At 31.2% G+C, this 10,129-nt stretch overlaps 1 long non-coding RNA gene across 3 annotated transcripts; it reads right to left on the bottom strand.

The window, feature by feature from the left end:
* Nucleotides 1-353: 353 nt before the first annotated feature.
* On the bottom strand, nucleotides 354-6,936 carry LOC107958510 (uncharacterized). Of its 3 annotated transcripts, none has more exons than XR_001700631.2 (5): nucleotides 6,496-6,936; nucleotides 6,185-6,318; nucleotides 5,011-5,121; nucleotides 3,909-3,992; nucleotides 354-2,042 (listed from the first exon to the last, which is right to left on the bottom strand). It is a non-coding gene; the product is annotated as an uncharacterized lncRNA (long non-coding RNA). The 3 variants fall into 3 exon arrangements; XR_001700632.2 differs by having other exon boundaries at nucleotides 2,855-3,992; nucleotides 6,496-6,928; XR_001700633.2 differs by having other exon boundaries at nucleotides 354-2,898; nucleotides 6,496-6,914.
* Between the last annotated feature and the right edge of the window lie 3,193 nt (nucleotides 6,937-10,129).

Raw genomic sequence — 10,129 nt, 5'->3', positions numbered from 1 at the left:
AAATTTTTAATGTTTTAATAAAATGATCGTATTTTTAAAAAAATTCTCCAAAGTTCTCAATTTTCGACACTAAGACACTAAGTAACCAACTAGGTACCAATTTTGGGCGTATCGAGGGTGCTAATCCTTCCTCGTGCATAACCGACTCCCGAACCCATTTTTTTGAATTTCGCAGACCAAAATCGTTGTTTTAATAAAAATTAAATCGTTTATTAAAAACAATCACTTTTCGAGGTGACCCGATCACACCTCATCAAAAAGGATTGGTGGCGACTCCCGTTTTTGTTTTCATTTTCAAAATCCAAGTAGACCCCATTTTCATCAAAAAAATGGTGTCAACAATAAACATTGAATTGAAAGCAAAAGAATAAATTGCAATACTTGAACAAAAGTAAAAGAATAGAAGAAACAAATTAAAAGCCTATATTGTCGACTTCTTTGACTAGTGTTGCTCCTCCTTTGCTTCGTTGCAAAAATATTCTCTCAATTCGGATTCTGACAACTCTCAAAACCTTCCTGCTTTGCTTCTCTAAAACTTATGTTTCTTCTCTCAAGTGTAGTGTTCAAGAAGTGGGAAGAAAATCCAGATATGGGATGAATGAGGGATGGATGTCCTATTTATAGTGGAGTAGCCCCAACATCCCATACTAATAATATCATGGGAATCCCTTGAAAATCTCACTTGTGTGGCCGACCCTTGAGTAGTGGAAGAAGAGTGGATGAATTTGTTTTTTTTGGAGGAGGAAGATGCCGTCCCCCTCCACTGGTAGTTGTCGTCACTGAAGAAAGGGTCTTGCGAACTATTTTACCTTTGGATGGACGGCTTGGGCCACCTTGTGGATGGTTTGTGCCTCCATCTCCTTAGTGGGCTGTCCAAGGTGTTATTTTTCCTTTAGAGTTGAGCCCAAATGGATTCCAAAGCCCAATAAACATTTTTGGGGCTTCCAGAGATATAAACATATCAACCCAGCACTCGACTTCCTGCTGTCTTTTCCCAATGAGTCCATTTATCCCCTCAACGTATTTAGCATAAAATTAATTAAAATAACACATTTTTATAATATTAAATTTATATAACAGATAAAAACTACCAAAAAAAGTGTTATCAACAACCCAGAATTTACATAATTTATATGTTAAAAAGTGCTAGAAATAACTCTAGATTTTAGAGTTATAAAATAGGTGCACACATTTTTCATGATTGTTATTGTACACGATACTAACGCTTCTCTCCCGAGCTCTGGGAGATAACAAGCTCTTTATTTAGTAATCGAACTTAAATCGACATCTTTTCTTATAATGAAATGTTATGCAATCATAAGCAAAACAACACATGTCAGTACAATTCATATAAAATTAAAGTAAGTAAGAAATAACAAGCAGAACACCTATTTGGTTCAAAAGACAGAATACTTAAACCAGTAGATTTCTCGATCTTTACCCATTATAGGCTCATATGGATCGAGTTCGGTTTAAGGGAATACATGTCCTTATCACTATACGGAGATAAAAATCTCACGAAAACATAAGTATAAATATATCCCGGAAGCGATCTATTATCCTATACGGAGGTGAAAACCTTAAGAAGGACTAGTTTCTCACTTCCACTTAAAGAGTAGGACCGAGCGATTATGTAATGCAATATGGAAAAATATTTAAAGACTCGAACCAACAAAGCAAGTATCATGACCAAGATCACGAAGATAACAGATAAAATGCAATTAAAGAATCGTATTTTAAATCAAATTTTTAATTTTAAACGAAAAGACATAAATTAATCAATTTACGGCTTGACTCTCTCGGAGTCCCCAATGGAGTCGCCAAGCTGTCGAAACCCTTTTTTTTTGAAAAAAACGGGTTTCGACAATGTTCATTATGGCTGTCTATGGGATAATGAATTTAAATTCCAAGTGAACATACTATATAAACAATATAAACAGGGAAAAACATTTCACAAAAACCTGCCAAAACCGCTTATTAGCATCACGATACTTGCAACTTACAAGTTCTCCTTTACGCCAATAAGTGAATGCAATAACAATCTGTCAACAAATTTTAAGAGTAATTAGCTAAAAAAAAATATAGCAATTGTTGTGCATTGATTACATTAAGAAAAAAAAAATTGAAACATTAACCTTTAAATCTTAAAACCTTAACCTTATTAATATGAAAAATTAGTTATTTATAGTAAAATAAATAAACCCTCCCAAAAATGTCCACTACGATAAAAAAAGAACACGGTCTTGAGCAACTAACAATGTAAGGTAGACCAGCCAACATACCAAAGGCTTCATTAGCTGCCACAGACGGATCTTTGCTTTATAATGTCGCTATTAAAGATTTAGATTTCACTTTGTAATACCAATTATTTCCATATAGAGAGGAAGAACCATCATTTCCGCAAATCATGCCCCATGGAATCAAGTTTTCTTGTATTTAGATTATGCTAAGAGCTTCTAGGAGTTAGGTTTTTAGGAGTCCAAGTTGGTTATTTTCTTATGTACTGTTTAGTCTCCAATAAAACAATAGTTTTGAGATGTATAAGAATGAATCTAGCAATCATTATAACTACCTGTGTTCTCTTAATAATATCAAGCTTTAGTTTAATAAAGTATTAAATTATTTGGTTTACAAAAATGAATTGTTTGCAGCATTGTCTACTACTCCCTCTGTTTTGCAACATCATTCGCAAGTAGCAGTTCATAGCACCTGAAAGTCTTCTTTGAGACTAATTTTTCCCTTCTTTGCAATCTAAATCATATTTCTTTTTATAATTTCATGATAATGGTTAACCAATAATCCCATATTCACATATGAATACACACCAGCCAAACCCATCAAGTCAGAAACTAACCTATGATCTTCCTGTTGCCACCAGAGTTTCCAGCAACTTTGTCTCTTCAAATCAAACTTTTTTTTGTCAAACCTCAATCAAATCAAATCTAATTCAACCATTATGGCATTATCACTAAATAAACCCCAATAATACCCAATTTCTACTCATAACTGACCATTAAATCTAAGTAGTTTAACATTTCCCCAAATCTCTCCTGCATCAGTTGGAATCATATCTTCACATCACTCCTCATAACAACGGACATTCATCATTATCTAAATGTTAATAAAAAAATATGAGGCCTATTCTCGAGATCATGAAGCAAGAAGGATGCCAGAAGACTAGCAGAAGAAGAAACCTAACCACCAGTACTGTTTTTAATGGTTAAATTCTGCTATTAGACCCTGTACTTTGCGTAAGTCTTGGATTTAGTACTTGTACTTTAATTTTGTCATTTTCAGTCCCTGTACTTTTAGCTATTAAATTCATTAAGCTAAGTTCTATTATTTTAAAATTTTGATGTGTCAAACATATTATCGCATGTGTAATGTTATGTTTGTTTTGTTATTTTCATATATTACTCACAAAAAATCAGTGAAAAGATTTAACAACTGTCGTTTGTATTAAGAGTGAAAGTTTGAAATTCAAAAAATATAGCCACTAAGAATGATCTAATTGATGAACATGGACTAAATTTATAAATTTTACGCATAATATGGGACTAATGACATAATTTAACCAAACAGATTTAATTGCTACCATTGGGTTAGGACTAAAATTGATCAAATTAAAGGACAGGTACTAAATACACAACTTACACAAAGTACAAGGTCTAATAGCAAAATTTGACCCTTTTTAAACCAATCAATGTGTTCAAATCGTACTTTTTTCATGGAAGTAAACCTGAAATTAACCAGAAGGGTGGACTTTGGGACAATCATAGGGTATGCAACAAAAGTACTTCCTGCACTGAATCTATCTCAAAAGCACACTGAAAGCTAAAATTTAAGACTTACTCCATGTAATCAGCACCCTAAGCTTATACTTAACAAGTAAAAAGATTGATAATTACCTTATCACGGCTCTTTTTTTGCATTATAGCATTTCTCTTAAGCGTTTCTGCAGATATCATTCGCTCTGCGAAATTAGAAGTGATCTGAAACAAGAGCAAAAAGTATATGTATTAACTAAGGTTCATGCATTGTAGCAATTAATTGTACATGGATAACCCAGTCAAAGAATCACAATTCGCTAAATTGGAACTTAAACCAGATGAAAGAATACTGACAAGTAAACCAGGAAGTTTATCTTCCAACACAACTGAACATTAGCATTTTGAATTCAAGCAACACATATCAACATTTTCAGTTTCATTTATGAATTTAAACAACGTTGAAAAACATTCAGCTTTTGTGATAATTGATGGATAGAATGAAGATTCAGAGGTCTAGTGCTCTACGTTCCAATAGAGTGACGGCTTGACATAAACAGACACACAACTGGTAGGCCAATTTGCACAAATTTATATTTAAGCAGTACTATAAAATATCACACTTGGCAAGTGAACGATGACGGGGCAAGAGCAATGTTTCCTATTTCTTCTTCAAATTCTGTTTGAGATTATACAGGGTAGAGGGTTTATGGCTTAGGTACATCATATCTACTCTTCTCTTATCCTCCCAACCACAGTTCTTCAGAAAAAAAAATGACAATAGCAGGACTTGTGATACACAGGTTTAACAGGTCTTTTACCAACTTAATCTTAACATAAACATTGTCTTTAGATTGAGAAATGCAACTCACATGTGCAGTAAACATATGACACGTGGAGTTCATACGGTAAGCAAAGTAGTTGAAAGTAAAATTTGTTGTAATTTGTTTCTTCATGAAAAGCTCAAAAGGCATTTAAGAAAAACAAAATGAAAAATAAACTAGCTATTTTAGGTACATCTAACTATTGGAAAATTTGTATTGATAAAGGGATTGTAAGAATAAACTCAACAGCACCACAAAAAAAAAAAATCTATTACTCTGCACTAGGAATAAACAGGCTTAAATGCTGAATGTAAAACCTACAAGCCTAACTGCATTTAAGATGGAGGAAACACGTTACTGACATCTAAATCAATATAACCACAGTGAACAAAATATAGAAAAAGGAGAAATTTAGCAACCTGATTACAAAGTGGTTCTAATTGCAAACTCTCCACTGTGATTTGCCTTCTGACCTTAACTTTATTAACTCGACCAAGATTTTCAATCTATGGCTTGCGATCTGCAACGGCCTAAAACCAAAGGGCAATAGAGAGACATTTATATTTCATATAGACATATAAAAACTGCTAAAAAAAACAACTGAAACAAACTTAGCCATCTGAAGATTTTCATGCAGGAACATATTTTGATAAGGCAAATTACTAAGTTGGAAATGGCTGTAGGATGTAAATTTTCTTGGACAGACAGGATATAAAAAGTGACATATCTCTTAATTACTTCTACTTTCTTCAGCCAGCATTTATAATATTGTTACAAACATTAGTTGATCACCTTGTTTCAGTAGATATATCATGGGTACATTGTCTATTTCTATTTTTTTTCTTGGTTTTTTTCTTTTTCTTTTTCTTCTTTTATTATCACCTTGTTTAAAAGGTTTATCCTTTTTAACTTGTAGCAAAGATTTTTCTTTTGTAAAAAGATGTTTAAAAGACCATCTACCATAATAATAAATACCAAAAAGCTTTGAAGTTATTTTATCTTCTAGTTTAACAGGGAACTCATTTATGTTCACAATAATATATTCCTGTAGGAAATTCCTTGAGCTGACTAATTCCATGTGTAACAAACCTGTCAGCAATTTGTTTTAAATGCTTTGTTTTCTTCCAGCATTTTCAGAAAGACTAATAAATCGTCTATTTAAATAAATAAAAAAACTTTTAACTTCTCAAAAGAAAGAATCCATCTATCTATGAATATTCAATGAGCATTACATGTTGAAAGGCATAACTGCCCATTACTACCGTTGCTGAAGTGCACTAATGTCTGTCAATAGTTTTGACTCTTCAATTAGCTCTATTTACCAAAAACTTTTATTTACATTCAAATTGACCATAATATTTGCATGTTTTGCCTGGCTTCTAAGCACATCTTTTCTAAAAAGAATCAAATATCCATCAGAGGCAAAATTTTGATTAAGGCATTTATAGTCTGGCATCTCTGACCTATCATCTGGATTACAACTACCAAGAAATAGCACTGTGTAATAGAAAACTAGCTCAATTAGATTGACAAAACTTAATTAAACTAATGCGGAAATGCAGCAAAGCTATCAATATTGTTAAAAGAAAATACCGAGGGACACATTAAGTCTTTTTCACGCCCAGTAACACACTCAGTAATATCGACGCCAAGCTGCTTTAGTTTATGCTTCAGAATCTGTAAGCTAGACGTATCCGAGGGCTGGTCTTCCAAGTCTTGAGAATAAGCTTAGAAATAAATAAAAAGGAATTCTGGTAAGCCTTCCAGTAAGTACAATTTAATGCACCTATATAAGTGCCAGCACGCATAAACACATAAATACCTCTTCTCTTATTTGGCTTTTTTAAGAAAAAAAATAAACAATCAAGCAACAACCTTTTTTCCCTACAGAAAATAAAAAATACCTGGAGAGGGAGAAGAAACACTGGGAGAAGTAAGAGAAGAAAACCCATTAGTCCTGAGCCAGAAAGAACGGTTTTTGGGGATGGGTTTGGAAGAAAGAGAGGGAAGGAGTGTTTAGAGGGGGTGGAGAAGTGTTCAGGAGAAAGGGTTTGAGGCAGCAGATGGGAAGGGATGAAGTGTTTGGAGGTCTTGAAAATGGTAGTTTTGGATGCAAAAGAGGAGAAATTGCGGAGGAGGAGATGGAGGCGTTGATTGTGGGAAGGAAGACGCAGCATCACTCAGTGTGTGTGATATCTTTTCTGTATGTTTACACAAACACTCGTATGCTAGTTTGGCTGCCCGCCTGGTTTTCCCTCTTCCAGTAAGTGTTTAGGGGTTCTTGTGCTTTTCTTAGGATTAGGGGCATTCTTTTATGGGTTACTATTATTCATACGGATAATATTGGATTATCTATAAACTTTTTCAGTCACCCCTATATCCAAAATTCAACAAACTAGTCCCTCTCTCCAAAGATTAGAATAATTTAATGTTGTCAATTTCAAAACTAAGCAAGAAAATGCAATAAATAAGACGTTTTCCATCTAAAATCCTCATATATAGGTAAAGAAAAAAAAACCTTATTTCCAAATGTTAAGTTTCTATTCGTTCATGTAATTTAATTTAAAATATTATTTCAATAAAATAGAAAAACACAAAATCACATTCTTACCAAGCTAACTTATTTACCCACCACCAATAGCCCTTTAACCAAACCTCAACAATAGACTAATTAACTAAACAATAATGAAAATAAAAGAAAAGACCAACTTTAAAATAAAATAAAATAAAAACATTTGAACCCCGTTGACAAATATAAGATGCGGGAAAATTTTAATTAAACCCTCTCAAATTTTACAAAATTCTTATTATACATTTTAATTAAGTTCCACTAAAATATTTAAAAATTCTCTTTAATCTCACAGAAAATTTAATTTTCTTATTAGACCTTCATTTTAAAAAAAAACATTAAACTCCTAAAATTTTTAAAAATTTTACTAGTCCTCCCAAAATTTATTCTCAAATCTGTCACTGACAAATATTCTTATGTTCAAGGATGACATAACAATATACAAAACTAAACCTTTTGTTAAACAAGTTTACAAATGAATTTTTCCTACCATTTCAACTGCCTACTGAAATATTGTGCTAATGTTTTTTTCTTTTTTTCCAAAATCAATATGAATGTCATGCAGTTGAGTATTCTTTGAGTCTCCTCAGCAGCCATGGAAGGAGGTAGGTGTCTTCAACTTTCACTTTCGATCTTATCTTCGTCTATTTCTGGTGCTGTGGTAAGAGAGATTCAACATTTTAATGCTTGCTAAAATAGAATAAGCTATAAATTAGAGAAATAATAGTATTACGTAATTTGATTTATTGAATAGCTATTCGATAGGAATGGAATAGAAAAGTAAAATAAACTAATAACAATATTTATATTGTCTGATAGGATAGAATAATAACAATGAATAGATAAGTAATATATCACAAATGATAATTTTTCCTTTAGAAATAAAAAATATTTTTATATATTATTAATATATTGTAAAAATATTTAAATTGTATTATATTTTATATTAAATTAAATTATTAAAAATAAAAATATAATTAACAAAATGATTTATTTTCATTATTAATTATATATATGTTTTGATAAAAATATATATAAATTATATATCTTCATATTAATATACAATATTAATACCTATTAAACATTATATAAGTTAATAATTATTAAATGCTATCTTATATCTATTTTGTTTCATTTTTTAAGTTTTCTCTTTCTATTTTCTCTATGCAATTTTTCTTTTACGCTCTAATGAATATTCATTTCATCTATTTTCACCAAATATTGTGATTTTTAAATTCTGGCAATAATCTCTATTGCTTCCATTGTTGTTCTTGGTGAAGATTTATCGTATTATACGAGTGTTCACCAAAACCAAAATGATCATCCAAACTTTTTTTTCATCTTAATTTTTCCTAGTGAGTATCCACAAATATATATATATAAAGAGGGGCGAAGCCAGAAAATTTTTTTAAGGGGGGACGGATAAAATTTTAATTTTTTATAGTTTATATTTTTATAATTTGTAAATGATTAAATTGAATTTTTATAATTTTAGGGGGGAGCAAAGTGGAATTTTACCTTTACTAATTTAGAATTTTTAAAAAATTTCAATGGCCTAAAATAAAATTTTCCATTTTAGGGGGGCCGGGGCCCATGCCAGCCCCCCTGACTACGCCCCTGTGTATATAGTGACTTCCACCATTGTTTTCATTACATATATTTTTTTCTCTTATCATTTCCTCTCCCCAAACTATTTTCTCTCTCTTTTAATCACTCTTCTTCTCCATCTAATCCTTTCCATGATTCAAATCCAATTACAACCCCCAACCATCAATAGCGTCGTTGTCCATCATTTCAGTTGTAACAAATGTCTCGTATTTAAACTATTTTCTCATTTTCTTGTGTTCTACCCCCTTATTTGTATGTTATATACTAAAAAATGGATAAGAAAGCTCCCTCTCAAATTTCATTTTACATGTTTACTATTGGGAATTTGGTTTGATTTTTTTTAAAAATTGATGGAGAGGAGAAGAGAACGATGTGTTAGATTAAAATAAAAACAAAGGCAACAGAACTAGAGGTGATCATGAGCCGGGTTTGGGCTGGACATCAATAGAATTTTATGCCCGTTTTTTAGGCCCAACTCGACCAAAAAATGGACTTAAATTTTGTTAAAGTCCAATCCGGACAAAAATGCTAAAACTCAAACCAAGCCCACCCGTTTAAAAGTTTTTTATACTATTATTTTTATATAAAAATAAATTTTAAAAAGTATAATATGTCAAATATACTAAAAACATTAAAACAAATGTTTCCCAACATATTGAAATTAAATTAAAAAATTATTTATAGTTAAATAAGACTATGATAGGTGCAATTTAGCAAGCAAATACCTCTAAAATAGTAGCAAAATTAACAATAAAATAATAGTTATACGATATTCAAACAATAACAACAAAATAATATTAATATAATAGCAAAGCGACACCAAAACAAAAGTAAAAACAGTGAAAATAGTAGCAAAAAAGTAGTTTTTTTTCCTTTCTAAATTCGGGTTAGGCCTGTGCTGAAAAAAGTTTTTTGCCCAAATCTATTTGTAATACCTTGAAAATTTTTACAGTAAGATATTATCATTGATATAGTAAAATAAGGAAATAAAGTGACAAAAAGGAAAATTTTGAGTTATGTCAATATTGATAAGTATATTATGATATATTAATTCAAGAAAGGACTAAATTGTAAAAGTGAGAAAAGTTTTGTTGCACAAAAGTAAATATTCATAATTTGAGGGGTTAAAGTGTAAATATGAAAAAGTTGAAGGACCAATTGTGTAAATAATTTAAGAGTGGAATGATCTAGAAACTAAAGAAAATGGATGAATTAGGACCAAATTGAATAGATGAAGAACTATGAGGGACTAAATTGCAATTTTACCAAATTAAATGATGACTCAAGGATGGAATTTTAAAAGATAATGGAGGGCAAAATGGTCAATTGGAAGAGAGAGAAATCTAGAAAGTAATAATGAT

Source organism: Gossypium hirsutum, chromosome A05, assembly GCF_007990345.1.
Source record: "Gossypium hirsutum isolate 1008001.06 chromosome A05, Gossypium_hirsutum_v2.1, whole genome shotgun sequence".
Taxonomy (NCBI): domain Eukaryota; kingdom Viridiplantae; phylum Streptophyta; class Magnoliopsida; order Malvales; family Malvaceae; genus Gossypium; species Gossypium hirsutum.
Note: the sequence above shows the minus strand (reverse complement) of the source record. Positions and strands in the feature narration are given on the sequence as shown.